Below are 27,313 nucleotides of genomic sequence, written 5' to 3'. Positions count from 1 at the left end.
GCCCCCGCCCTCGCCACCGCCATGGCTGTACTGCTTCAATCTCCCGCCTCTGCTCTCCCCTCCTCCGCCGCCAGCACCGCCCTCTTCCCCGCTACCGCCGCCGCCGGCGCCAACCCTCCCCGCGCCCAGCGCCCGCCGACACAGCCCCCAACGCTGCCGCCGCCTCCATCGCCGACCTCGCAACCCTCCCGCGCCGCAGCCGACGCCGCCGCCGCCGCCGCCGCCATCGCTGCTCGCGATCAGCCCCCGCTTCTCCCGCCGCCGCCGCCGCGATCACCGCGCTCCCCACCCCCTCCGCCAGCGCTGCCCTCGCCCCCTCCCCGCCCCCGCTGCCGCCATCGCCGTACTCCCTCAAACTCCCTCCTCTGCTCTCCCCCCCTCGGCCGCCAGCACCGCGCTCCCCACCCCCGCCGCCAGTGCTGCCCTCTTCCCCACCCCCGCCCCCGCTGCCGCCATTGCCGCACTCCCTCAATCTCCCTCCTCTGCTCTCCCCGCCTCCTGCACCGCCATCTCCCCCGCCCCCGCCCCAGGCCCGCCGCCGCCACCATCGCCATACTCCCTCAATCTCCCGCCTCTGCTCTCCCGGCCTCCTCCGCCCCCGCCGCCGCCGCCGACTCCGCCGCCGCCGCCGCCATCGACCCCCGTGCCCCAGCGCCCACCGTCAAAGCCCCCATTGTCGCCACCGCCATCGCCGCCCTGGCGCCATCCTCGCGGTTGCCATCGCCTACCTCCCCACCCTCCCTCGCCTCCGCCGCGTCCCCCGCCGCCGCTGCTGCCGCCGCCGCCGCCGCCGCCGCCGCCGCCGCAGCCCCCCCCCTCCGCAGCCGCCCAAGCCGCCGCCGCGGGGTCCTCCCACAACTCCCAAGCCCAGGGTTGCCTGCTGGTGCAGGCCTCCCCCAGCCTTGGGGGTGCGGTTGTTGGTAAACCTGGTGGCGGTAGGGGGGCGGGGTGTATGGCGGTCTGGGTCCGGGGAGTCCCAGGATGCCAGAGTTCCACGACTTCTGGCACCATCAGGGAAGTGGCAGTGTCCCATGGAGCCTCGGGTGGCGCGAAGGGGCCTCGCTGCCGGCCAGGAGTAGCCCGCCGCCCACGCCAGGGGCATTCGGAAGAGGCGGGGAGCCGGACTGGGGGGGGGGGACGCGGTGCTGGCAGAGCCGGCCAGCAGGTCGATGCTCGCCACCGGAGCCGCGCATCTGCATGGCGGGCGCTCACGAGGCAGGCCGGGAGCAGGCTCTTGGGGCGCGGGGAGCCGAGTCCCATCGTCTATGGCCATACCACCCTGAACGCGCCCGATCTCCTCTGATCTCGGGAGCTAAGCAGGGAGGGGCCTGGTTAGTGCTTGGATGGGAGACCGCCTGGGAATACCTGTAGGCTTTTGCTCGCCTCTCCTTTTGCGCCGCCGCCCCTGCGTGGCTCCCTCCGAACCCCTGCCGCCCCTTGCCCCTCTGCAGCCGCCCATCCAGCCGAAGTTCCCCCTGGCCAGAGGCCGGTCAGCCACCCGGCGCTACAAGCTGGCAGCCCCGGCCGCACACCAGGCCCGTCGGCCAGGGCTCACCCCCACACCCTCTTCTTAGTCCTCTTCGCTGAGGCAGGCAGTCAGCCAGCAGCAGTTAGCCGAGCCTGTGTCTCCGCCGGCAGGCACCTCTCCCCACACCCCCGCGCGCCCCCTCCCATCGCCCACAAGAGCCAGGAACCCTCCCTTCCCGCAGTGGCCCCAACACACAGGGTACAAAGAGCCGGGACAAAGCAGGGGACTGAGGGAGCAGCACCCCAACACACCGCACGCCCTCGGACTCCAGGAGAGACCACCACAAGGGGAAGTGCAGGCACGCAGGCACACAACACTCTCAACCAGGGTGCCTGTGGGCTGCCACTCTCCTCCCGCGGGGCGGGGGGTTCCTGGGCGGGGCTCGGAGCCCACTGGCCCTCCCGCCCGGCCCGGGGGCTTCAAGGGTGACTTTCAATGCCCGGGCACTGCCTCCTTAGTGGAGCCCAGCCACGGGCATGACCACACTTCGGTTGAGAAGCTGCCACTTCAAAGCAGCGTCAGTGCGTCTGTCCCAGTCCGTGTGCCCGCTTGTGCGTCCCTCCCCCCTCCCCCACCCCATGTCTCTCTGGCTCTGTGACGTGCCTGTTGGGCTCTGGCTCTGGCTCAGGAGCTCTCTCCCCGCGTGCCAGCCCCCTCTTTCTCTGTCTCTGTCCATGTCTCTCTGTATGTCTAGGTACATACAGGTACATATAGGTGTATATTTCGATCTCGCTCCCTCTTTCTCCTCCTCCCGTTCTCTCTGTCGGTCCCTGTCCTGCGGGGACTCTAGTCCCTCTGCCCGCACAAGAACGCAGGATATGGCGAGGCCAAGAGGGAACACCAACAGAGCCACGGATAGGGGGCTCATAGCACTATGTCTCACGGGCGGCTGGCTCGGAGACACGGCAAGCCGGAGCCGCCCGATCCCCAACCTGTCGGCCGCTTCTCTGCCAACCCACCGACACACCGCCCGTCGACCCGCCAAGCGGGCCCACTGCAATCCGCGCCCCTCTGCAATTTGCAGTCCACCATCCGCGCTTCCTAGCTTGGCCACCGCAGCTCCTCCGGTGGCCAGTGGCCAACTGGCAACAGCTGATGGCCAAGCGGTCACAGCTGATGACCATGCAGCCCCCAAGCAGCACCCCTCCACGCGAGGCCCAGAGCCTGGAGAGTGCTCTCTGCGAGTCTGTCCCCACAGTCCCCGTCTGTCTCTCTCCGCCTCTCTCTTGCTCCGTCTCTGGCCTTCTCTCATCCTCTCTCTCACCTCCCTGGGTCAGGAGAGGTGACGTGTAGACAGTGAAGGGACCGGACATCGGGCGGGGCTCCGGTCGCTGACGAGGGTTCCAGGGCCCAGACTGAAGGCTTGTGACGAAGGGTGGCTGCAGACTGGAGATGCTGCACCCTGGTGGCGCGGGTGGCTCTCCCTGGCTTTGGGCCTGTGGATGGGTCCGGTCAGGGCCAGGGCCTGGGTTGCACGTCCCTAGGGCCGGAGGGGACTGAGAGGACCCTGCGACCCCCTCGGTGGCCCTGAGAGGTGGGGACAGCACAGCAGCAAGGGGGGTGTGCGGTTGTGGGGCTGGGGGGAGATGAGAGGGGTTGGGGTAGGGGGGCGGGGTGAAAGCCCTTCGGGGCCTGGGGAGGCCCAGGATGCCAGGGCGCCCAGACATATGTCACAGTCAGGGAAGTGACAGAGGCCCGTTAGAGCCACTGGGGGGCGCGAAGGGGCCTCGCTGCGGGCCAGGAGTAGCCCGTCGCCCACACCAGCGGCGTCCGGAGGAGGCGGGGAGCGGGCGGCAGGCGCTCAGGCAGACGTGCTCGCCACCCTAGCGGCCCAGCAGCACGGCGCGCGGTCAGAGGCAGGCCGGGAGCAGGCTCTTGGGGCGCGGGGAGCCGGGTCCCAGCGTCTACGGCCATACCACCCTGAACGCGCCCGATCTCCTCTGATCTCGGGAGCTAAGCAGGGAGGGGCCTGGTTAGTACTTGGATGGGAGACCGCCTGGGAATAGCTGCAGGCTTTTGCTCGCCTCTCCTTTTGCGCCGCCGCCCCGGCGTGGCTCCCTCCGAACCCCTGCCGCCCTTTGCCCCTCTGCAGCCGCCCAGGCAGCCGAAGGTCCCCCTGGCCAGAGGAGGGTCAGTCGCCCGGCACTACAAGCTCGCATCCCCGGCCGCACACCAGGCCTGTCGGCCAGGGCTCCCCCCCACTCCCTCTTCTTAGTGCTCTTCGCCGAGGCAGGCCGTCAGCCTGCAGCAGTCAGCCGCGTCTCGGTCGCCGCCGCCGCCGCCACCGCCATCGCAGGGCTCCCTCTCGCTCCCCGACCCTGCCGCCGCCGCAACCCCCAACGCCCAAGCCCAGGGCTGCCTGCCGGCGCAGGCCTCCACCAGGCTCTCTCCATCCCAGGACGTGCCGGTGCTTTGCACCTCGGCCCGAGCCCAGGGCACGCCCATCCCTGCGCCTGCCCCCGGGACCCGACACACAGGATCGGCGTGTCCTCGGGCAAACGGGACGCCCACCCGCCCCGCCCCACCGGAGTCTTCTGTCTCCGCTGGCAGGCACCTCGCCCCACACCCCCGCGCGCCCCTCCCGTCTCCCACAAGAGCCAGGAGCCCTCCCTTCCCGCCGGCCACGGTGTCCCTGAAACACAGGGCACAAAGAGCCGGGACAAACCAGGGGACGGCGGGAGCAGCACCCCAACACACCACGCGCCATCGACTCCGGGGGAGACCACCACAAGGGCAGAGCAGGCACGCAGGCGCACAACCCTCACAACCAGGGTGCCTGGGGGCTGCCACTCTCCTCCCGCGGGCGGGTGCCTGGGCGGGGCTCAGAGACCACAGGCCCTCCGGAGACCCTGGCGGCCCGCCCCGGAGGCTTCAATGGTGACTGCCAACGCCAGGGCAATGCCTCCTTAGCGGAGCCCAGCCCCGGGCACGACCACACTCCGGTGGAGGAGCTGCCACTTCAACACAGCCTCAGTGCGTCTGTAACAGTCCGTGTGCCCGCCTGTGCGTCCCTCACACCCTCCCCCACCCCATATCCGTCGGGCTCTGTGACGTGCCTGTTGGGCTCTGGCTCTGGCTCAGGAACTCTCTCCCCGCGTGCCAGCCCCCTCTTTCTCTGTCTCTGTCCATGTCTCTCTGTATGTCTAGATACATACATGTACATATACGAGCATATTTCCATCTCGCTCCCTCTTACTCCTCCTCCCGTTCTGTCTGTCTGTCCCTGTCCTGCGGGGACTCTAGCCCCTCTGCCCGCACAAGAATGCAGGATTTGGCGAGGCCAAGAGGGAACACCAACAGACCACGGATAGGGGGCTCATAGCACCATGTCTCACGGGCGGCTGGCTTGGAGACTCGGCAAGCCGGAGCCGCCCGATCCCCAGCCTGCCGGCCGATTCTCTGCCAACCAACAGACCCACCAACCTACCGACCCACCAAGCCGGCCAACTGCAGTCCGCGCCCCTCTGCAATTTGCAGTCCACAATCCGCGCTTCCTAGCTTGGCCACCGCAGCTCTGCCGGTGGCCAATTGCCAACTGGCAACAGCTGATGGCCAAGCGGTCACAGCTGATATCCATGCAGCCCGCACGCAGCACCCCTCCACGCGAGGCCCAGAGCCTGGAGAGTGCTCTCTGCGAGTCTGTCCGCACAGTCCCCGTCTGTCTCTCTCCGCCTCTCTCTTGCTCCGTCTCTGGCCTTCTCTCATCCTCTCTCTCACCTCCCTGGGTCAGGAGAGGTGACGTGTAGCCAGTGAAGTGAACAGTGATCGGGCGGGACGCCGGTCGCTGACGAGGGGCGAGAACCCAGAAAGAAGGCTGTGTGAGGAAGGGTGGCGGCAGACTGGAGGTGCTGCCCCCTGGTGGCGGGTGGCTCTCCCTGGCTTTGGGCCAGTGGGTGGGGCCGGCCAGGGCCAGGGCCTGGGTTGCACGTCCCTAGGGTGGAGGGGACTGAGAGGACCCTGCGACCCCCTCGGTGGCCCTGAGAGGTGGGGACAGCACAGCAGCAAGGGGGGTGTGCGGTTGTGGGGCTGGGGGGAGATGAGAGGGGTTGGGGTAGGGGGGCGGGGTAAAAGCCCTTCGGGGCCTGGGGAGGCCCAGGATGCCAGGGCGCCCAGACATATGTCACAGTCAGGGAAGTGACAGAGGCCCGTTAGAGCCACTGGGGGGCGCGAAGGGGCCTCGCTGCGGGCCAGGAGGAGCCCGTCGCCCACACCAGCGGCGTCTGGAGGAGGCGGGGAGCTGGCGGGAGGCGCTCGGGCAGACATGCTCGCCACCCGAGCGGCCCAGCAGCATGGCGTGCGCTCAGAAGCAGGTCGGGAGCAGGCTCTTGGAGTGCCGGGAGCCGGGTCCCAGCGCCTAAGGCCACACCACCCTGCACGCGCCAGATCTCGTCTGATCTCGGGAGCTAAGCAGGGAGGGGCCTGGTTAGTACTTGGATGGGAGACCGCCTGGGAATAGCTGCAGGCTTTTGCTCGCCTCTCCTTTTGCGCCGCGGCCCCGGCGTGGCTCCCTCCGAACCCCTGCCGCCCCTTGCCTCTCTGCAGCCGCCCAGCCAGCCGAAGGCCCCCCTGACCAGCAGAGGGTTAGCCGCCAGGCACTACAAGCTGGCAGCCCCGGCCGCACACCAGGCCCGTCGGCCAGGGCTCCCCCGCACACCCTCTTCTCAGTCCTCTTCAGTCCCGGAGGCTGTCATCTCGATCCCTTCGCCGACCTTCGATCGCCGCCACCGCCAACAGCGCTGCCCTCGCCCCCGCCGCCACCGCCTAATCCGCCGCCATCACCGCGCTCCCCACACCCCCCTCCAGCGCTGACCTCACCCCTGCCCCCGCCCTCGCCACCGCCATGGCTGTACTGCTTCAATCTCCCGCCTCTGCTCTCCCCTCCTCCGCCGCCAGCACCGCCCTCTTCCCCGCTACCGCCGCCGCCGGCGCCAACCCTCCCCGCGCCCAGCGCCCGCCGACACAGCCCCCAACGCTGCCGCCGCCTCCATCGCCGACCTCGCAACCCTCCCGCGCCGCAGCCGACGCCGCCGCCGCCGCCGCCGCCATCGCTGCTCGCGATCAGCCCCCGCTTCTCCCGCCGCCGCCGCCGCGATCACCGCGCTCCCCACCCCCTCCGCCAGCGCTGCCCTCGCCCCCTCCCCGCCCCCGCTGCCGCCATCGCCGTACTCCCTCAAACTCCCTCCTCTGCTCTCCCCCCCTCGGCCGCCAGCACCGCGCTCCCCACCCCCTCCGCCAGCGCTGCCCTCGCCCCCTCCCCGCCCCCGCCGCCGCCATTGCCGCACTCCCTCAATCTCCCTCCTCTGCTCTCCCCGCCTCCTGCACCGCCATCTCCCCCGCCCCCGCCCCAGGCCCGCCGCCGCCACCATCGCCATACTCCCTCAATCTCCCGCCTCTGCTCTCCCGGCCTCCTCCGCCCCCGCCGCCGCCGCCGCCCCCGCCGCCGCCGCCGCCATCGACCCCCGTGCCCCAGCGCCCACCGTCAAAGCCCCCATTGTCGCCACCGCCATCGCCGCCCTGGCGCCATCCTCGCGGTTGCCATCGCCTACCTCCCCACCCTCCCTCGCCTCCGCCGCGTCCCCCGCCGCCGCTGCTGCCGCCGCCGCCGCCGCCGCCGCCGCCGCCGCAGCCCCCCCCCTCCGCAGCCGCCGAAGCCGCCGCCGCGGGGTCCTCCCACAACTCCCAAGCCCAGGGTTGCCTGCTGGTGCAGGCCTCCCCCAGCCTTGGGGGTGCGGTTGTTGGTAAACCTGGTGGCGGTAGGGGGGCGGGGTGTATGGCGGTCTGGGTCCGGGGAGTCCCAGGATGCCAGAGTTCCACGACTTCTGGCACCATCAGGGAAGTGGCAGTGTCCCATGGAGCCTCGGGTGGCGCGAAGGGGCCTCGCTGCCGGCCAGGAGTAGCCCGCCGCCCACGCCAGGGGCATTCGGAAGAGGCGGGGAGCCGGACTGGGGGGGGGGGGGGGGACGCGGTGCTGGCAGAGCCGGCCAGCAGGTCGATGCTCGCCACCGGAGCCGCGCATCTGCATGGCGGGCGCTCACGAGGCAGGCCGGGAGCAGGCTCTTGGGGCGCGGGGAGCCGAGTCCCATCGTCTATGGCCATACCACCCTGAACGCGCCCGATCTCCTCTGATCTCGGGAGCTAAGCAGGGAGGGGCCTGGTTAGTGCTTGGATGGGAGACCGCCTGGGAATACCTGTAGGCTTTTGCTCGCCTCTCCTTTTGCGCCGCCGCCCCTGCGTGGCTCCCTCCGAACCCCTGCCGCCCCTTGCCCCTCTGCAGCCGCCCATCCAGCCGAAGTTCCCCCTGGCCAGAGGCCGGTCAGCCACCCGGCGCTACAAGCTGGCAGCCCCGGCCGCACACCAGGCCCGTCGGCCAGGGCTCACCCCCACACCCTCTTCTTAGTCCTCTTCGCTGAGGCAGGCAGTCAGCCAGCAGCAGTTAGCCGAGCCTGTGTCTCCGCCGGCAGGCACCTCTCCCCACACCCCCGCGCGCCCCCTCCCATCGCCCACAAGAGCCAGGAACCCTCCCTTCCCGCAGTGGCCCCAACACACAGGGTACAAAGAGCCGGGACAAAGCAGGGGACTGAGGGAGCAGCACCCCAACACACCGCACGCCCTCGGACTCCAGGAGAGACCACCACAAGGGGAAGTGCAGGCACGCAGGCACACAACACTCTCAACCAGGGTGCCTGTGGGCTGCCACTCTCCTCCCGCGGGGCGGGGGGTTCCTGGGCGGGGCTCGGAGCCCACTGGCCCTCCCGCCCGGCCCGGGGGCTTCAAGGGTGACTTTCAATGCCCGGGCACTGCCTCCTTAGTGGAGCCCAGCCACGGGCATGACCACACTTCGGTTGAGAAGCTGCCACTTCAAAGCAGCGTCAGTGCGTCTGTCCCAGTCCGTGTGCCCGCTTGTGCGTCCCTCCCCCCTCCCCCACCCCATGTCTCTCTGGCTCTGTGACGTGCCTGTTGGGCTCTGGCTCTGGCTCAGGAGCTCTCTCCCCGCGTGCCAGCCCCCTCTTTCTCTGTCTCTGTCCATGTCTCTCTGTATGTCTAGGTACATACAGGTACATATAGGTGTATATTTCGATCTCGCTCCCTCTTTCTCCTCCTCCCGTTCTCTCTGTCGGTCCCTGTCCTGCGGGGACTCTAGTCCCTCTGCCCGCACAAGAACGCAGGATATGGCGAGGCCAAGAGGGAACACCAACAGAGCCACGGATAGGGGGCTCATAGCACTATGTCTCACGGGCGGCTGGCTCGGAGACACGGCAAGCCGGAGCCGCCCGATCCCCAACCTGTCGGCCGCTTCTCTGCCAACCCACCGACACACCGCCCGTCGACCCGCCAAGCGGGCCCACTGCAATCCGCGCCCCTCTGCAATTTGCAGTCCACCATCCGCGCTTCCTAGCTTGGCCACCGCAGCTCCTCCGGTGGCCAGTGGCCAACTGGCAACAGCTGATGGCCAAGCGGTCACAGCTGATGACCATGCAGCCCCCAAGCAGCACCCCTCCACGCGAGGCCCAGAGCCTGGAGAGTGCTCTCTGCGAGTCTGTCCCCACAGTCCCCGTCTGTCTCTCTCCGCCTCTCTCTTGCTCCGTCTCTGGCCTTCTCTCATCCTCTCTCTCACCTCCCTGGGTCAGGAGAGGTGACGTGTAGACAGTGAAGGGACCGGACATCGGGCGGGGCTCCGGTCGCTGACGAGGGTTCCAGGGCCCAGACTGAAGGCTTGTGACGAAGGGTGGCTGCAGACTGGAGATGCTGCACCCTGGTGGCGCGGGTGGCTCTCCCTGGCTTTGGGCCTGTGGATGGGTCCGGTCAGGGCCAGGGCCTGGGTTGCACGTCCCTAGGGCCGGAGGGGACTGAGAGGACCCTGCGACCCCCTCGGTGGCCCTGAGAGGTGGGGACAGCACAGCAGCAAGGGGGGTGTGCGGTTGTGGGGCTGGGGGGAGATGAGAGGGGTTGGGGTAGGGGGGCGGGGTGAAAGCCCTTCGGGGCCTGGGGAGGCCCAGGATGCCAGGGCGCCCAGACATATGTCACAGTCAGGGAAGTGACAGAGGCCCGTGGAGCCACTGGGGGGCGCGAAGGGGCCTCGCTGCGGGCCAGGAGTAGCCCGTCGCCCACACCAGCGGCGTCCGGAGGAGGCGGGGAGCGGGCGGCAGGCGCTCAGGCAGACGTGCTCGCCACCCTAGCGGCCCAGCAGCACGGCGCGCGGTCAGAGGCAGGCCGGGAGCAGGCTCTTGGGGCGCGGGGAGCCGGGTCCCAGCGTCTACGGCCATACCACCCTGAACGCGCCCGATCTCCTCTGATCTCGGGAGCTAAGCAGGGAGGGGCCTGGTTAGTACTTGGATGGGAGACCGCCTGGGAATAGCTGCAGGCTTTTGCTCGCCTCTCCTTTTGCGCCGCCGCCCCGGCGTGGCTCCCTCCGAACCCCTGCCGCCCTTTGCCCCTCTGCAGCCGCCCAGGCAGCCGAAGGTCCCCCTGGCCAGAGGAGGGTCAGTCGCCCGGCACTACAAGCTCGCATCCCCGGCCGCACACCAGGCCTGTCGGCCAGGGCTCCCCCCCACTCCCTCTTCTTAGTGCTCTTCGCCGAGGCAGGCCGTCAGCCTGCAGCAGTCAGCCGCGTCTCGGTCGCCGCCGCCGCCGCCACCGCCATCGCAGGGCTCCCTCTCGCTCCCCGACCCTGCCGCCGCCGCAACCCCCAACGCCCAAGCCCAGGGCTGCCTGCCGGCGCAGGCCTCCACCAGGCTCTCTCCATCCCAGGACGTGCCGGTGCTTTGCACCTCGGCCCGAGCCCAGGGCACGCCCATCCCTGCGCCTGCCCCCGGGACCCGACACACAGGATCGGCGTGTCCTCGGGCAAACGGGACGCCCACCCGCCCCGCCCCACCGGAGTCTTCTGTCTCCGCTGGCAGGCACCTCGCCCCACACCCCCGCGCGCCCCTCCCGTCTCCCACAAGAGCCAGGAGCCCTCCCTTCCCGCCGGCCACGGTGTCCCTGAAACACAGGGCACAAAGAGCCGGGACAAACCAGGGGACGGCGGGAGCAGCACCCCAACACACCACGCGCCATCGACTCCGGGGGAGACCACCACAAGGGCAGAGCAGGCACGCAGGCGCACAACCCTCACAACCAGGGTGCCTGGGGGCTGCCACTCTCCTCCCGCGGGCGGGTGCCTGGGCGGGGCTCAGAGACCACAGGCCCTCCGGAGACCCTGGCGGCCCGCCCCGGAGGCTTCAATGGTGACTGCCAACGCCAGGGCAATGCCTCCTTAGCGGAGCCCAGCCCCGGGCACGACCACACTCCGGTGGAGGAGCTGCCACTTCAACACAGCCTCAGTGCGTCTGTAACAGTCCGTGTGCCCGCCTGTGCGTCCCTCACACCCTCCCCCACCCCATATCCGTCGGGCTCTGTGACGTGCCTGTTGGGCTCTGGCTCTGGCTCAGGAACTCTCTCCCCGCGTGCCAGCCCCCTCTTTCTCTGTCTCTGTCCATGTCTCTCTGTATGTCTAGATACATACATGTACATATACGAGCATATTTCCATCTCGCTCCCTCTTACTCCTCCTCCCGTTCTGTCTGTCTGTCCCTGTCCTGCGGGGACTCTAGCCCCTCTGCCCGCACAAGAATGCAGGATTTGGCGAGGCCAAGAGGGAACACCAACAGACCACGGATAGGGGGCTCATAGCACCATGTCTCACGGGCGGCTGGCTTGGAGACTCGGCAAGCCGGAGCCGCCCGATCCCCAGCCTGCCGGCCGATTCTCTGCCAACCAACAGACCCACCAACCTACCGACCCACCAAGCCGGCCAACTGCAGTCCGCGCCCCTCTGCAATTTGCAGTCCACCATCCGCGCTTCCTAGCTTGGCCACCGCAGCTCTGCCGGTGGCCAATGGCCAACTGGCAACAGCTGATGGCCAAGCGGTCACAGCTGATATCCATGCAGCCCGCACGCAGCACCCCTCCACGCGAGGCCCAGAGCCTGGAGAGTGCTCTCTGCGAGTCTGTCCGCACAGTCCCCGTCTGTCTCTCTCCGCCTCTCTCTTGCTCCGTCTCTGGCCTTCTCTCATCCTCTCTCTCACCTCCCTGGGTCAGGAGAGGTGACGTGTAGCCAGTGAAGTGAACAGTGATCGGGCGGGACGCCGGTCGCTGACGAGGGGCGAGAACCCAGAAAGAAGGCTGTGTGAGGAAGGGTGGCGGCAGACTGGAGGTGCTGCCCCCTGGTGGCGGGTGGCTCTCCCTGGCTTTGGGCCAGTGGGTGGGGCCGGCCAGGGCCAGGGCCTGGGTTGCACGTCCCTAGGGTGGAGGGGACTGAGAGGACCCTGCGACCCCCTCGGTGGCCCTGAGAGGTGGGGACAGCACAGCAGCAAGGGGGGTGTGCGGTTGTGGGGCTGGGGGGAGATGAGAGGGGTTGGGGTAGGGGGGCGGGGTAAAAGCCCTTCGGGGCCTGGGGAGGCCCAGGATGCCAGGGCGCCCAGACATATGTCACAGTCAGGGAAGTGACAGAGGCCCGTTAGAGCCACTGGGGGGCGCGAAGGGGCCTCGCTGCGGGCCAGGAGGAGCCCGTCGCCCACACCAGCGGCGTCTGGAGGAGGCGGGGAGCTGGCGGGAGGCGCTCGGGCAGACATGCTCGCCACCCGAGCGGCCCAGCAGCATGGCGTGCGCTCAGAAGCAGGTCGGGAGCAGGCTCTTGGAGTGCCGGGAGCCGGGTCCCAGCGCCTAAGGCCACACCACCCTGCACGCGCCAGATCTCGTCTGATCTCGGGAGCTAAGCAGGGAGGGGCCTGGTTAGTACTTGGATGGGAGACCGCCTGGGAATAGCTGCAGGCTTTTGCTCGCCTCTCCTTTTGCGCCGCGGCCCCGGCGTGGCTCCCTCCGAACCCCTGCCGCCCCTTGCCTCTCTGCAGCCGCCCAGCCAGCCGAAGGCCCCCCTGACCAGCAGAGGGTTAGCCGCCAGGCACTACAAGCTGGCAGCCCCGGCCGCACACCAGGCCCGTCGGCCAGGGCTCCCCCGCACACCCTCTTCTCAGTCCTCTTCAGTCCCGGAGGCTGTCATCTCGATCCCTTCGCCGACCTTCGATCGCCGCCACCGCCAACAGCGCTGCCCTCGCCCCCGCCGCCACCGCCTAATCCGCCGCCATCACCGCGCTCCCCACACCCCCCTCCAGCGCTGACCTCACCCCTGCCCCCGCCCTCGCCACCGCCATGGCTGTACTGCTTCAATCTCCCGCCTCTGCTCTCCCCTCCTCCGCCGCCAGCACCGCCCTCTTCCCCGCTACCGCCGCCGCCGGCGCCAACCCTCCCCGCGCCCAGCGCCCGCCGACACAGCCCCCAACGCTGCCGCCGCCTCCATCGCCGACCTCGCAACCCTCCCGCGCCGCAGCCGACGCCGCCGCCGCCGCCGCCGCCATCGCTGCTCGCGATCAGCCCCCGCTTCTCCCGCCGCCGCCGCCGCGATCACCGCGCTCCCCACCCCCTCCGCCAGCGCTGCCCTCGCCCCCTCCCCGCCCCCGCTGCCGCCATCGCCGTACTCCCTCAAACTCCCTCCTCTGCTCTCCCCCCCTCGGCCGCCAGCACCGCGCTCCCCACCCCCTCCGCCAGCGCTGCCCTCGCCCCCTCCCCGCCCCCGCCGCCGCCATTGCCGCACTCCCTCAATCTCCCTCCTCTGCTCTCCCCGCCTCCTGCACCGCCATCTCCCCCGCCCCCGCCCCAGGCCCGCCGCCGCCACCATCGCCATACTCCCTCAATCTCCCGCCTCTGCTCTCCCGGCCTCCTCCGCCCCCGCCGCCGCCGCCGCCGCCGCCGCCGCCGCCGCCATCGACCCCCGTGCCCCAGCGCCCACCGTCAAAGCCCCCATTGTCGCCACCGCCATCGCCGCCCTGGCGCCATCCTCGCGGTTGCCATCGCCTACCTCCCCACCCTCCCTCGCCTCCGCCGCGTCCCCCGCCGCCGCTGCTGCCGCCGCCGCCGCCGCCGCCGCCGCCGCCGCCGCAGCCCCCCCCCTCCGCAGCCGCCCAAGCCGCCGCCGCGGGGTCCTCCCACAACTCCCAAGCCCAGGGTTGCCTGCTGGTGCAGGCCTCCCCCAGCCTTGGGGGTGCGGTTGTTGGTAAACCTGGTGGCGGTAGGGGGGCGGGGTGTATGGCGGTCTGGGTCCGGGGAGTCCCAGGATGCCAGAGTTCCACGACTTCTGGCACCATCAGGGAAGTGGCAGTGTCCCATGGAGCCTCGGGTGGCGCGAAGGGGCCTCGCTGCCGGCCAGGAGTAGCCCGCCGCCCACGCCAGGGGCATTCGGAAGAGGCGGGGAGCCGGACTGGGGGGGGGGGGACGCGGTGCTGGCAGAGCCGGCCAGCAGGTCGATGCTCGCCACCGGAGCCGCGCATCTGCATGGCGGGCGCTCACGAGGCAGGCCGGGAGCAGGCTCTTGGGGCGCGGGGAGCCGAGTCCCATCGTCTATGGCCATACCACCCTGAACGCGCCCGATCTCCTCTGATCTCGGGAGCTAAGCAGGGAGGGGCCTGGTTAGTGCTTGGATGGGAGACCGCCTGGGAATACCTGTAGGCTTTTGCTCGCCTCTCCTTTTGCGCCGCCGCCCCTGCGTGGCTCCCTCCGAACCCCTGCCGCCCCTTGCCCCTCTGCAGCCGCCCATCCAGCCGAAGTTCCCCCTGGCCAGAGGCCGGTCAGCCACCCGGCGCTACAAGCTGGCAGCCCCGGCCGCACACCAGGCCCGTCGGCCAGGGCTCACCCCCACACCCTCTTCTTAGTCCTCTTCGCTGAGGCAGGCAGTCAGCCAGCAGCAGTTAGCCGAGCCTGTGTCTCCGCCGGCAGGCACCTCTCCCCACACCCCCGCGCGCCCCCTCCCATCGCCCACAAGAGCCAGGAACCCTCCCTTCCCGCAGTGGCCCCAACACACAGGGTACAAAGAGCCGGGACAAAGCAGGGGACTGAGGGAGCAGCACCCCAACACACCGCACGCCCTCGGACTCCAGGAGAGACCACCACAAGGGGAAGTGCAGGCACGCAGGCACACAACACTCTCAACCAGGGTGCCTGTGGGCTGCCACTCTCCTCCCGCGGGGCGGGGGGTTCCTGGGCGGGGCTCGGAGCCCACTGGCCCTCCCGCCCGGCCCGGGGGCTTCAAGGGTGACTTTCAATGCCCGGGCACTGCCTCCTTAGTGGAGCCCAGCCACGGGCATGACCACACTTCGGTTGAGAAGCTGCCACTTCAAAGCAGCGTCAGTGCGTCTGTCCCAGTCCGTGTGCCCGCTTGTGCGTCCCTCCCCCCTCCCCCACCCCATGTCTCTCTGGCTCTGTGACGTGCCTGTTGGGCTCTGGCTCTGGCTCAGGAGCTCTCTCCCCGCGTGCCAGCCCCCTCTTTCTCTGTCTCTGTCCATGTCTCTCTGTATGTCTAGGTACATACAGGTACATATAGGTGTATATTTCGATCTCGCTCCCTCTTTCTCCTCCTCCCGTTCTCTCTGTCGGTCCCTGTCCTGCGGGGACTCTAGTCCCTCTGCCCGCACAAGAACGCAGGATATGGCGAGGCCAAGAGGGAACACCAACAGAGCCACGGATAGGGGGCTCATAGCACTATGTCTCACGGGCGGCTGGCTCGGAGACACGGCAAGCCGGAGCCGCCCGATCCCCAACCTGTCGGCCGCTTCTCTGCCAACCCACCGACACACCGCCCGTCGACCCGCCAAGCGGGCCCACTGCAATCCGCGCCCCTCTGCAATTTGCAGTCCACCATCCGCGCTTCCTAGCTTGGCCACCGCAGCTCCTCCGGTGGCCAGTGGCCAACTGGCAACAGCTGATGGCCAAGCGGTCACAGCTGATGACCATGCAGCCCCCAAGCAGCACCCCTCCACGCGAGGCCCAGAGCCTGGAGAGTGCTCTCTGCGAGTCTGTCCCCACAGTCCCCGTCTGTCTCTCTCCGCCTCTCTCTTGCTCCGTCTCTGGCCTTCTCTCATCCTCTCTCTCACCTCCCTGGGTCAGGAGAGGTGACGTGTAGACAGTGAAGGGACCGGACATCGGGCGGGGCTCCGGTCGCTGACGAGGGTTCCAGGGCCCAGACTGAAGGCTTGTGACGAAGGGTGGCTGCAGACTGGAGATGCTGCACCCTGGTGGCGCGGGTGGCTCTCCCTGGCTTTGGGCCTGTGGATGGGTCCGGTCAGGGCCAGGGCCTGGGTTGCACGTCCCTAGGGCCGGAGGGGACTGAGAGGACCCTGCGACCCCCTCGGTGGCCCTGAGAGGTGGGGACAGCACAGCAGCAAGGGGGGTGTGCGGTTGTGGGGCTGGGGGGAGATGAGAGGGGTTGGGGTAGGGGGGCGGGGTGAAAGCCCTTCGGGGCCTGGGGAGGCCCAGGATGCCAGGGCGCCCAGACATATGTCACAGTCAGGGAAGTGACAGAGGCCCGTGGAGCCACTGGGGGGCGCGAAGGGGCCTCGCTGCGGGCCAGGAGTAGCCCGTCGCCCACACCAGCGGCGTCCGGAGGAGGCGGGGAGCGGGCGGCAGGCGCTCAGGCAGACGTGCTCGCCACCCTAGCGGCCCAGCAGCACGGCGCGCGGTCAGAGGCAGGCCGGGAGCAGGCTCTTGGGGCGCGGGGAGCCGGGTCCCAGCGTCTACGGCCATACCACCCTGAACGCGCCCGATCTCCTCTGATCTCGGGAGCTAAGCAGGGAGGGGCCTGGTTAGTACTTGGATGGGAGACCGCCTGGGAATAGCTGCAGGCTTTTGCTCGCCTCTCCTTTTGCGCCGCCGCCCCGGCGTGGCTCCCTCCGAACCCCTGCCGCCCTTTGCCCCTCTGCAGCCGCCCAGGCAGCCGAAGGTCCCCCTGGCCAGAGGAGGGTCAGTCGCCCGGCACTACAAGCTCGCATCCCCGGCCGCACACCAGGCCTGTCGGCCAGGGCTCCCCCCCACTCCCTCTTCTTAGTGCTCTTCGCCGAGGCAGGCCGTCAGCCTGCAGCAGTCAGCCGCGTCTCGGTCGCCGCCGCCGCTGCCACCGCCATCGCAGGGCTCCCTCTCGCTCCCCGACCCTGCCGCCGCCGCAACCCCCAACGCCCAAGCCCAGGGCTGCCTGCCGGCGCAGGCCTCCACCAGGCTCTCTCCATCCCAGGACGTGCCGGTGCTTTGCACCTCGGCCCGAGCCCAGGGCACGCCCATCCCTGCGCCTGCCCCCGGGACCCGACACACAGGATCGGCGTGTCCTCGGGCAAACGGGACGCCCACCCGCCCCGCCCCACCGGAGTCTTCTGTCTCCGCTGGCAGGCACCTCGCCCCACACCCCCGCGCGCCCCTCCCGTCTCCCACAAGAGCCAGGAGCCCTCCCTTCCCGCCGGCCACGGTGTCCCTGAAACACAGGGCACAAAGAGCCGGGACAAACCAGGGGACGGCGGGAGCAGCACCCCAACACACCACGCGCCATCGACTCCGGGGGAGACCACCACAAGGGCAGAGCAGGCACGCAGGCGCACAACCCTCACAACCAGGGTGCCTGGGGGCTGCCACTCTCCTCCCGCGGGCGGGTGCCTGGGCGGGGCTCAGAGACCACAGGCCCTCCGGAGACCCTGGCGGCCCGCCCCGGAGGCTTCAATGGTGACTGCCAACGCCAGGGCAATGCCTCCTTAGCGGAGCCCAGCCCCGGGCACGACCACACTCCGGTGGAGGAGCTGCCACTTCAACACAGCCTCAGTGCGTCTGTAACAGTCCGTGTGCCCGCCTGTGCGTCCCTCACACCCTCCCCCACCCCATATCCGTCGGGCTCTGTGACGTGCCTGTTGGGCTCTGGCTCTGGCTCAGGAACTCTCTCCCCGCGTGCCAGCCCCCTCTTTCTCTGTCTCTGTCCATGTCTCTCTGTATGTCTAGATACATACATGTACATATACGAGCATATTTCCATCTCGCTCCCTCTTACTCCTCCTCCCGTTCTGTCTGTCTGTCCCTGTCCTGCGGGGACTCTAGCCCCTCTGCCCGCACAAGAATGCAGGATTTGGCGAGGCCAAGAGGGAACACCAACAGACCACGGATAGGGGGCTCATAGCACCATGTCTCACGGGCGGCTGGCTTGGAGACTCGGCAAGCCGGAGCCGCCCGATCCCCAGCCTGCCGGCCGATTCTCTGCCAACCAACAGACCCACCAACCTACCGACCCACCAAGCCGGCCAACTGCAGTCCGCGCCCCTCTGCAATTTGCAGTCCACCATCCGCGCTTCCTAGCTTGGCCACCGCAGCTCTGCCGGTGGCCAATGGCCAACTGGCAACAGCTGATGGCCAAGCGGTCACAGCTGATATCCATGCAGCCCGCACGCAGCACCCCTCCACGCGAGGCCCAGAGCCTGGAGAGTGCTCTCTGCGAGTCTGTCCGCACAGTCCCCGTCTGTCTCTCTCCGCCTCTCTCTTGCTCCGTCTCTGGCCTTCTCTCATCCTCTCTCTCACCTCCCTGGGTCAGGAGAGGTGACGTGTAGCCAGTGAAGTGAACAGTGATCGGGCGGGACGCCGGTCGCTGACGAGGGGCGAGAACCCAGAAAGAAGGCTGTGTGAGGAAGGGTGGCGGCAGACTGGAGGTGCTGCCCCCTGGTGGCGGGTGGCTCTCCCTGGCTTTGGGCCAGTGGGTGGGGCCGGCCAGGGCCAGGGCCTGGGTTGCACGTCCCTAGGGTGGAGGGGACTGAGAGGACCCTGCGACCCCCTCGGTGGCCCTGAGAGGTGGGGACAGCACAGCAGCAAGGGGGGTGTGCGGTTGTGGGGCTGGGGGGAGATGAGAGGGGTTGGGGTAGGGGGGCGGGGTAAAAGCCCTTCGGGGCCTGGGGAGGCCCAGGATGCCAGGGCGCCCAGACATATGTCACAGTCAGGGAAGTGACAGAGGCCCGTTAGAGCCACTGGGGGGCGCGAAGGGGCCTCGCTGCGGGCCAGGAGGAGCCCGTCGCCCACACCAGCGGCGTCTGGAGGAGGCGGGGAGCTGGCGGGAGGCGCTCGGGCAGACATGCTCGCCACCCGAGCGGCCCAGCAGCATGGCGTGCGCTCAGAAGCAGGTCGGGAGCAGGCTCTTGGAGTGCCGGGAGCCGGGTCCCAGCGCCTAAGGCCACACCACCCTGCACGCGCCAGATCTCGTCTGATCTCGGGAGCTAAGCAGGGAGGGGCCTGGTTAGTACTTGGATGGGAGACCGCCTGGGAATAGCTGCAGGCTTTTGCTCGCCTCTCCTTTTGCGCCGCGGCCCCGGCGTGGCTCCCTCCGAACCCCTGCCGCCCCTTGCCTCTCTGCAGCCGCCCAGCCAGCCGAAGGCCCCCCTGACCAGCAGAGGGTTAGCCGCCAGGCACTACAAGCTGGCAGCCCCGGCCGCACACCAGGCCCGTCGGCCAGGGCTCCCCCGCACACCCTCTTCTCAGTCCTCTTCAGTCCCGGAGGCTGTCATCTCGATCCCTTCGCCGACCTTCGATCTCCGCCACCGCCAACAGCGCTGCCCTCGCCCCCGCCGCCACCGCCTAATCCGCCGCCATCACCGCGCTCCCCACACCCCCCTCCAGCGCTGACCTCACCCCTGCCCCCGCCCTCGCCACCGCCATGGCTGTACTGCTTCAATCTCCCGCCTCTGCTCTCCCCTCCTCCGCCGCCAGCACCGCCCTCTTCCCCGCTACCGCCGCCGCCGGCGCCAACCCTCCCCGCGCCCAGCGCCCGCCGACACAGCCCCCAACGCTGCCGCCGCCTCCATCGCCGACCTCGCAACCCTCCCGCGCCGCAGCCGACGCCGCCGCCGCCGCCGCCGCCATCGCTGCTCGCGATCAGCCCCCGCTTCTCCCGCCGCCGCCGCCGCGATCACCGCGCTCCCCACCCCCTCCGCCAGCGCTGCCCTCGCCCCCTCCCCGCCCCCGCTGCCGCCATCGCCGTACTCCCTCAAACTCCCTCCTCTGCTCTCCCCCCCTCGGCCGCCAGCACCGCGCTCCCCACCCCCGCCGCCAGTGCTGCCCTCTTCCCCACCCCCGCCCCCGCTGCCGCCATTGCAGCACTCCCTCAATCTCCCTCCTCTGCTCTCCCCGCCTCCTGCACCGCCATCTCCCCCGCCCCCGCCCCAGGCCCGCCGCCGCCACCATCGCCATACTCCCTCAATCTCCCGCCTCTGCTCTCCCGGCCTCCTCCGCCGCCGCCGCCGCCGCCGCCATCGACCCCCGTGCCCCAGCGCCCACCGTCAAAGCCCCCATTGTCGCCACCGCCATCGCCGCCCTGGCGCCATCCTCGCGGTTGCCATCGCCTACCTCCCCACCCTCCCTCGCCTCCGCCGCGTCCCCCGCCGCCGCTGCTGCCGCCGCCGCCGCCGCCGCCGCCGCCGCCGCAGCCCCCCCCCTCCGCAGCCGCCCAAGCCGCCGCCGCGGGGTCCTCCCACAACTCCCAAGCCCAGGGTTGCCTGCTGGTGCAGGCCTCCCCCAGCCTTGGGGGTGCGGTTGTTGGTAAACCTGGTGGCGGTAGGGGGGCGGGGTGTATGGCGGTCTGGGTCCGGGGAGTCCCAGGATGCCAGAGTTCCACGACTTCTGGCACCATCAGGGAAGTGGCAGTGTCCCATGGAGCCTCGGGTGGCGCGAAGGGGCCTCGCTGCCGGCCAGGAGTAGCCCGCCGCCCACGCCAGGGGCATTCGGAAGAGGCGGGGAGCCGGACTGGGGGGGGGGGGACGCGGTGCTGGCAGAGCCGGCCAGCAGGTCGATGCTCGCCACCGGAGCCGCGCATCTGCATGGCGGGCGCTCACGAGGCAGGCCGGGAGCAGGCTCTTGGGGCGCGGGGAGCCGAGTCCCATCGTCTATGGCCATACCACCCTGAACGCGCCCGATCTCCTCTGATCTCGGGAGCTAAGCAGGGAGGGGCCTGGTTAGTGCTTGGATGGGAGACCGCCTGGGAATACCTGTAGGCTTTTGCTCGCCTCTCCTTTTGCGCCGCCGCCCCTGCGTGGCTCCCTCCGAACCCCTGCCGCCCCTTGCCCCTCTGCAGCCGCCCATCCAGCCGAAGTTCCCCCTGGCCAGAGGCCGGTCAGCCACCCGGCGCTACAAGCTGGCAGCCCCGGCCGCACACCAGGCCCGTCGGCCAGGGCTCACCCCCACACCCTCTTCTTAGTCCTCTTCGCTGAGGCAGGCAGTCAGCCAGCAGCAGTTAGCCGAGCCTGTGTCTCCGCCGGCAGGCACCTCTCCCCACACCCCCGCGCGCCCCCTCCCATCGCCCACAAGAGCCAGGAACCCTCCCTTCCCGCAGTGGCCCCAACACACAGGGTACAAAGAGCCGGGACAAAGCAGGGGACTGAGGGAGCAGCACCCCAACACACCGCACGCCCTCGGACTCCAGGAGAGACCACCACAAGGGGAAGTGCAGGCACGCAGGCACACAACACTCTCAACCAGGGTGCCTGTGGGCTGCCACTCTCCTCCCGCGGGGCGGGGGGTTCCTGGGCGGGGCTCGGAGCCCACTGGCCCTCCCGCCCGGCCCGGGGGCTTCAAGGGTGACTTTCAATGCCCGGGCACTGCCTCCTTAGTGGAGCCCAGCCACGGGCATGACCACACTTCGGTTGAGAAGCTGCCACTTCAAAGCAGCGTCAGTGCGTCTGTCCCAGTCCGTGTGCCCGCTTGTGCGTCCCTCCCCCCTCCCCCACCCCATGTCTCTCTGGCTCTGTGACGTGCCTGTTGGGCTCTGGCTCTGGCTCAGGAGCTCTCTCCCCGCGTGCCAGCCCCCTCTTTCTCTGTCTCTGTCCATGTCTCTCTGTATGTCTAGGTACATACAGGTACATATAGGTGTATATTTCGATCTCGCTCCCTCTTTCTCCTCCTCCCGTTCTCTCTGTCGGTCCCTGTCCTGCGGGGACTCTAGTCCCTCTGCCCGCACAAGAACGCAGGATATGGCGAGGCCAAGAGGGAACACCAACAGAGCCACGGATAGGGGGCTCATAGCACTATGTCTCACGGGCGGCTGGCTCGGAGACACGGCAAGCCGGAGCCGCCCGATCCCCAACCTGTCGGCCGCTTCTCTGCCAACCCACCGACACACCGCCCGTCGACCCGCCAAGCGGGCCCACTGCAATCCGCGCCCCTCTGCAATTTGCAGTCCACCATCCGCGCTTCCTAGCTTGGCCACCGCAGCTCCTCCGGTGGCCAGTGGCCAACTGGCAACAGCTGATGGCCAAGCGATCACAGCTGATGACCATGCAGCCCCCAAGCAGCACCCCTCCACGCGAGGCCCAGAGCCTGGAGAGTGCTCTCTGCGAGTCTGTCCCCACAGTCCCCGTCTGTCTCTCTCCGCCTCTCTCTTGCTCCGTCTCTGGCCTTCTCTCATCCTCTCTCTCACCTCCCTGGGTCAGGAGAGGTGACGTGTAGACAGTGAAGGGACCGGACATCGGGCGGGGCTCCGGTCGCTGACGAGGGTTCCAGGGCCCAGACTGAAGGCTTGTGACGAAGGGTGGCTGCAGACTGGAGATGCTGCACCCTGGTGGCGCGGGTGGCTCTCCCTGGCTTTGGGCCTGTGGATGGGTCCGGTCAGGGCCAGGGCCTGGGTTGCACGTCCCTAGGGCCGGAGGGGACTGAGAGGACCCTGCGACCCCCTCGGTGGCCCTGAGAGGTGGGGACAGCACAGCAGCAAGGGGGGTGTGCGGTTGTGGGGCTGGGGGGAGATGAGAGGGGTTGGGGTAGGGGGGCGGGGTGAAAGCCCTTCGGGGCCTGGGGAGGCCCAGGATGCCAGGGCGCCCAGACATATGTCACAGTCAGGGAAGTGACAGAGGCCCGTGGAGCCACTGGGGGGCGCGAAGGGGCCTCGCTGCGGGCCAGGAGTAGCCCGTCGCCCACACCAGCGGCGTCCGGAGGAGGCGGGGAGCGGGCGGCAGGCGCTCAGGCAGACGTGCTCGCCACCCTAGCGGCCCAGCAGCACGGCGCGCGGTCAGAGGCAGGCCGGGAGCAGGCTCTTGGGGCGCGGGGAGCCGGGTCCCAGCGTCTACGGCCATACCACCCTGAACGCGCCCGATCTCCTCTGATCTCGGGAGCTAAGCAGGGAGGGGCCTGGTTAGTACTTGGATGGGAGACCGCCTGGGAATAGCTGCAGGCTTTTGCTCGCCTCTCCTTTTGCGCCGCCGCCCCGGCGTGGCTCCCTCCGAACCCCTGCCGCCCTTTGCCCCTCTGCAGCCGCCCAGGCAGCCGAAGGTCCCCCTGGCCAGAGGAGGGTCAGTCGCCCGGCACTACAAGCTCGCATCCCCGGCCGCACACCAGGCCTGTCGGCCAGGGCTCCCCCCCACTCCCTCTTCTTAGTGCTCTTCGCCGAGGCAGGCCGTCAGCCTGCAGCAGTCAGCCGCGTCTCGGTCGCCGCCGCCGCCGCCACCGCCATCGCAGGGCTCCCTCTCGCTCCCCGACCCTGCCGCCGCCGCAACCCCCAACGCCCAAGCCCAGGGCTGCCTGCCGGCGCAGGCCTCCACCAGGCTCTCTCCATCCCAGGACGTGCCGGTGCTTTGCACCTCGGCCCGAGCCCAGGGCACGCCCATCCCTGCGCCTGCCCCCGGGACCCGACACACAGGATCGGCGTGTCCTCGGGCAAACGGGACGCCCACCCGCCCCGCCCCACCGGAGTCTTCTGTCTCCGCTGGCAGGCACCTCGCCCCACACCCCCGCGCGCCCCTCCCGTCTCCCACAAGAGCCAGGAGCCCTCCCTTCCCGCCGGCCACGGTGTCCCTGAAACACAGGGCACAAAGAGCCGGGACAAACCAGGGGACGGCGGGAGCAGCACCCCAACACACCACGCGCCATCGACTCCGGGGGAGACCACCACAAGGGCAGAGCAGGCACGCAGGCGCACAACCCTCACAACCAGGGTGCCTGGGGGCTGCCACTCTCCTCCCGCGGGCGGGTGCCTGGGCGGGGCTCAGAGACCACAGGCCCTCCGGAGACCCTGGCGGCCCGCCCCGGAGGCTTCAATGGTGACTGCCAACGCCAGGGCAATGCCTCCTTAGCGGAGCCCAGCCCCGGGCACGACCACACTCCGGTGGAGGAGCTGCCACTTCAACACAGCCTCAGTGCGTCTGTAACAGTCCGTGTGCCCGCCTGTGCGTCCCTCACACCCTCCCCCACCCCATATCCGTCGGGCTCTGTGACGTGCCTGTTGGGCTCTGGCTCTGGCTCAGGAACTCTCTCCCCGCGTGCCAGCCCCCTCTTTCTCTGTCTCTGTCCATGTCTCTCTGTATGTCTAGATACATACATGTACATATACGAGCATATTTCCATCTCGCTCCCTCTTACTCCTCCTCCCGTTCTGTCTGTCTGTCCCTGTCCTGCGGGGACTCTAGCCCCTCTGCCCGCACAAGAATGCAGGATTTGGCGAGGCCAAGAGGGAACACCAACAGACCACGGATAGGGGGCTCATAGCACCATGTCTCACGGGCGGCTGGCTTGGAGACTCGGCAAGCCGGAGCCGCCCGATCCCCAGCCTGCCGGCCGATTCTCTGCCAACCAACAGACCCACCAACCTACCGACCCACCAAGCCGGCCAACTGCAGTCCGCGCCCCTCTGCAATTTGCAGTCCACCATCCGCGCTTCCTAGCTTGGCCACCGCAGCTCTGCCGGTGGCCAATGGCCAACTGGCAACAGCTGATGGCCAAGCGGTCACAGCTGATATCCATGCAGCCCGCACGCAGCACCCCTCCACGCGAGGCCCAGAGCCTGGAGAGTGCTCTCTGCGAGTCTGTCCGCACAGTCCCCGTCTGTCTCTCTCCGCCTCTCTCTTGCTCCGTCTCTGGCCTTCTCTCATCCTCTCTCTCACCTCCCTGGGTCAGGAGAGGTGACGTGTAGCCAGTGAAGTGAACAGTGATCGGGCGGGACGCCGGTCGCTGACGAGGGGCGAGAACCCAGAAAGAAGGCTGTGTGAGGAAGGGTGGCGGCAGACTGGAGGTGCTGCCCCCTGGTGGCGGGTGGCTCTCCCTGGCTTTGGGCCAGTGGGTGGGGCCGGCCAGGGCCAGGGCCTGGGTTGCACGTCCCTAGGGTGGAGGGGACTGAGAGGACCCTGCGACCCCCTCGGTGGCCCTGAGAGGTGGGGACAGCACAGCAGCAAGGGGGGTGTGCGGTTGTGGGGCTGGGGGGAGATGAGAGGGGTTGGGGTAGGGGGGCGGGGTAAAAGCCCTTCGGGGCCTGGGGAGGCCCAGGATGCCAGGGCGCCCAGACATATGTCACAGTCAGGGAAGTGACAGAGGCCCGTTAGAGCCACTGGGGGGCGCGAAGGGGCCTCGCTGCGGGCCAGGAGGAGCCCGTCGCCCACACCAGCGGCGTCTGGAGGAGGCGGGGAGCTGGCGGGAGGCGCTCGGGCAGACATGCTCGCCACCCGAGCGGCCCAGCAGCATGGCGTGCGCTCAGAAGCAGGTCGGGAGCAGGCTCTTGGAGTGCCGGGAGCCGGGTCCCAGCGCCTAAGGCCACACCACCCTGCACGCGCCAGATCTCGTCTGATCTCGGGAGCTAAGCAGGGAGGGGCCTGGTTAGTACTTGGATGGGAGACCGCCTGGGAATAGCTGCAGGCTTTTGCTCGCCTCTCCTTTTGCGCCGCGGCCCCGGCGTGGCTCCCTCCGAACCCCTGCCGCCCCTTGCCTCTCTGCAGCCGCCCAGCCAGCCGAAGGCCCCCCTGACCAGCAGAGGGTTAGCCGCCAGGCACTACAAGCTGGCAGCCCCGGCCGCACACCAGGCCCGTCGGCCAGGGCTCCCCCGCACACCCTCTTCTCAGTCCTCTTCAGTCCCGGAGGCTGTCATCTCGATCCCTTCGCCGACCTTCGATCGCCGCCACCGCCAACAGCGCTGCCCTCGCCCCCGCCGCCACCGCCTAATCCGCCGCCATCACCGCGCTCCCCACACCCCCCTCCAGCGCTGACCTCACCCCTGCCCCCGCCCTCGCCACCGCCATGGCTGTACTGCTTCAATCTCCCGCCTCTGCTCTCCCCTCCTCCGCCGCCAGCACCGCCCTCTTCCCCGCTACCGCCGCCGCCGGCGCCAACCCTCCCCGCGCCCAGCGCCCGCCGACACAGCCCCCAACGCTGCCGCCGCCTCCATCGCCGACCTCGCAACCCTCCCGCGCCGCAGCCGACGCCGCCGCCGCCGCCGCCGCCATCGCTGCTCGCGATCAGCCCCCGCTTCTCCCGCCGCCGCCGCCGCGATCACCGCGCTCCCCACCCCCTCCGCCAGCGCTGCCCTCGCCCCCTCCCCGCCCCCGCTGCCGCCATCGCCGTACTCCCTCAAACTCCCTCCTCTGCTCTCCCCCCCTCGGCCGCCAGCACCGCGCTCCCCACCCCCGCCGCCAGTGCTGCCCTCTTCCCCACCCCCGCCCCCGCTGCCGCCATTGCCGCACTCCCTCAATCTCCCTCCTCTGCTCTCCCCGCCTCCTGCACCGCCATCTCCCCCGCCCCCGCCCCAGGCCCGCCGCCGCCACCATCGCCATACTCCCTCAATCTCCCGCCTCTGCTCTCCCGGCCTCCTCCGCCGCCGCCGCCGCCGCCGCCGCCGCCGCCGCCATCGACCCCCGTGCCCCAGCGCCCACCGTCAAAGCCCCCATTGTCGCCACCGCCATCGCCGCCCTGGCGCCATCCTCGCGGTTGCCATCGCCTACCTCCCCACCCTCCCTCGCCTCCGCCGCGTCCCCCGCCGCCGCTGCTGCCGCCGCCGCCGCCGCCGCCGCCGCCGCCGCCGCAGCCCCCCCCCTCCGCAGCCGCCCAAGCCGCCGCCGCGGGGTCCTCCCACAACTCCCAAGCCCAGGGTTGCCTGCTGGTGCAGGCCTCCCCCAGCCTTGGGGGTGCGGTTGTTGGTAAACCTGGTGGCGGTAGGGGGGCGGGGTGTATGGCGGTCTGGGTCCGGGGAGTCCCAGGATGCCAGAGTTCCACGACTTCTGGCACCATCAGGGAAGTGGCAGTGTCCCATGGAGCCTCGGGTGGCGCGAAGGGGCCTCGCTGCCGGCCAGGAGTAGCCCGCCGCCCACGCCAGGGGCATTCGGAAGAGGCGGGGAGCCGGACTGGGGGGGGGGGGACGCGGTGCTGGCAGAGCCGGCCAGCAGGTCGATGCTCGCCACCGGAGCCGCGCATCTGCATGGCGGGCGCTCACGAGGTAGGCCGGGAGCAGGCTCTTGGGGCGCGGGGAGCCGAGTCCCATCGTCTATGGCCATACCACCCTGAACGCGCCCGATCTCCTCTGATCTCGGGAGCTAAGCAGGGAGGGGCCTGGTTAGTGCTTGGATGGGAGACCGCCTGGGAATACCTGTAGGCTTTTGCTCGCCTCTCCTTTTGCGCCGCCGCCCCTGCGTGGCTCCCTCCGAACCCCTGCCGCCCCTTGCCCCTCTGCAGCCGCCCATCCAGCCGAAGTTCCCCCTGGCCAGAGGCCGGTCAGCCACCCGGCGCTACAAGCTGGCAGCCCCGGCCGCACACCAGGCCCGTCGGCCAGGGCTCACCCCCACACCCTCTTCTTAGTCCTCTTCGCTGAGGCAGGCAGTCAGCCAGCAGCAGTTAGCCGAGCCTGTGTCTCCGCCGGCAGGCACCTCTCCCCACACCCCCGCGCGCCCCCTCCCATCGCCCACAAGAGCCAGGAACCCTCCCTTCCCGCAGTGGCCCCAACACACAGGGTACAAAGAGCCGGGACAAAGCAGGGGACTGAGGGAGCAGCACCCCAACACACCGCACGCCCTCGGACTCCAGGAGAGACCACCACAAGGGGAAGTGCAGGCACGCAGGCACACAACACTCTCAACCAGGGTGCCTGTGGGCTGCCACTCTCCTCCCGCGGGGCGGGGGGTTCCTGGGCGGGGCTCGGAGCCCACTGGCCCTCCCGCCCGGCCC

General features: G+C 69.7%; 13 pseudogenes; all 13 read left to right on the top strand.

The window, feature by feature from the left end:
- Window positions 1–1,261: 1,261 nt before the first annotated feature.
- On the top strand, window positions 1,262–1,381 carry LOC148756309 (5S ribosomal RNA; annotated as a pseudogene).
- A 2,049-nt stretch (window positions 1,382–3,430) lies between these two features.
- On the top strand, window positions 3,431–3,550 carry LOC148756308 (5S ribosomal RNA; annotated as a pseudogene).
- Window positions 3,551–5,880: 2,330 nt separating this feature from the next.
- Window positions 5,881–6,000, top strand: LOC148756307 (5S ribosomal RNA; annotated as a pseudogene).
- A 1,612-nt stretch (window positions 6,001–7,612) lies between these two features.
- Window positions 7,613–7,732, top strand: LOC148756306 (5S ribosomal RNA; annotated as a pseudogene).
- A 2,048-nt stretch (window positions 7,733–9,780) lies between these two features.
- Window positions 9,781–9,900, top strand: LOC148756305 (5S ribosomal RNA; annotated as a pseudogene).
- Window positions 9,901–12,230: 2,330 nt separating this feature from the next.
- LOC148756304 (5S ribosomal RNA) lies at window positions 12,231–12,350 on the top strand (annotated as a pseudogene).
- Window positions 12,351–13,961: 1,611 nt separating this feature from the next.
- Window positions 13,962–14,081, top strand: LOC148756303 (5S ribosomal RNA; annotated as a pseudogene).
- A 2,048-nt stretch (window positions 14,082–16,129) lies between these two features.
- On the top strand, window positions 16,130–16,249 carry LOC148756302 (5S ribosomal RNA; annotated as a pseudogene).
- Window positions 16,250–18,579: 2,330 nt separating this feature from the next.
- Window positions 18,580–18,699, top strand: LOC148756301 (5S ribosomal RNA; annotated as a pseudogene).
- A 1,591-nt stretch (window positions 18,700–20,290) lies between these two features.
- LOC148756300 (5S ribosomal RNA) lies at window positions 20,291–20,410 on the top strand (annotated as a pseudogene).
- Window positions 20,411–22,458: 2,048 nt separating this feature from the next.
- On the top strand, window positions 22,459–22,578 carry LOC148756299 (5S ribosomal RNA; annotated as a pseudogene).
- A 2,330-nt stretch (window positions 22,579–24,908) lies between these two features.
- On the top strand, window positions 24,909–25,028 carry LOC148756298 (5S ribosomal RNA; annotated as a pseudogene).
- A 1,606-nt stretch (window positions 25,029–26,634) lies between these two features.
- Window positions 26,635–26,754, top strand: LOC148756297 (5S ribosomal RNA; annotated as a pseudogene).
- Window positions 26,755–27,313: the final 559 nt, after the last annotated feature.

The sequence above is a fragment of the Rhinolophus sinicus genome, chromosome 12 (assembly GCF_057876585.1).
Source record: "Rhinolophus sinicus isolate RSI-liver-muscle chromosome 12, RSI-T2T, whole genome shotgun sequence".
NCBI classification, from domain to species: domain Eukaryota; kingdom Metazoa; phylum Chordata; class Mammalia; order Chiroptera; family Rhinolophidae; genus Rhinolophus; species Rhinolophus sinicus.
This window is presented reverse-complemented; position numbering and strand designations above follow the sequence as displayed.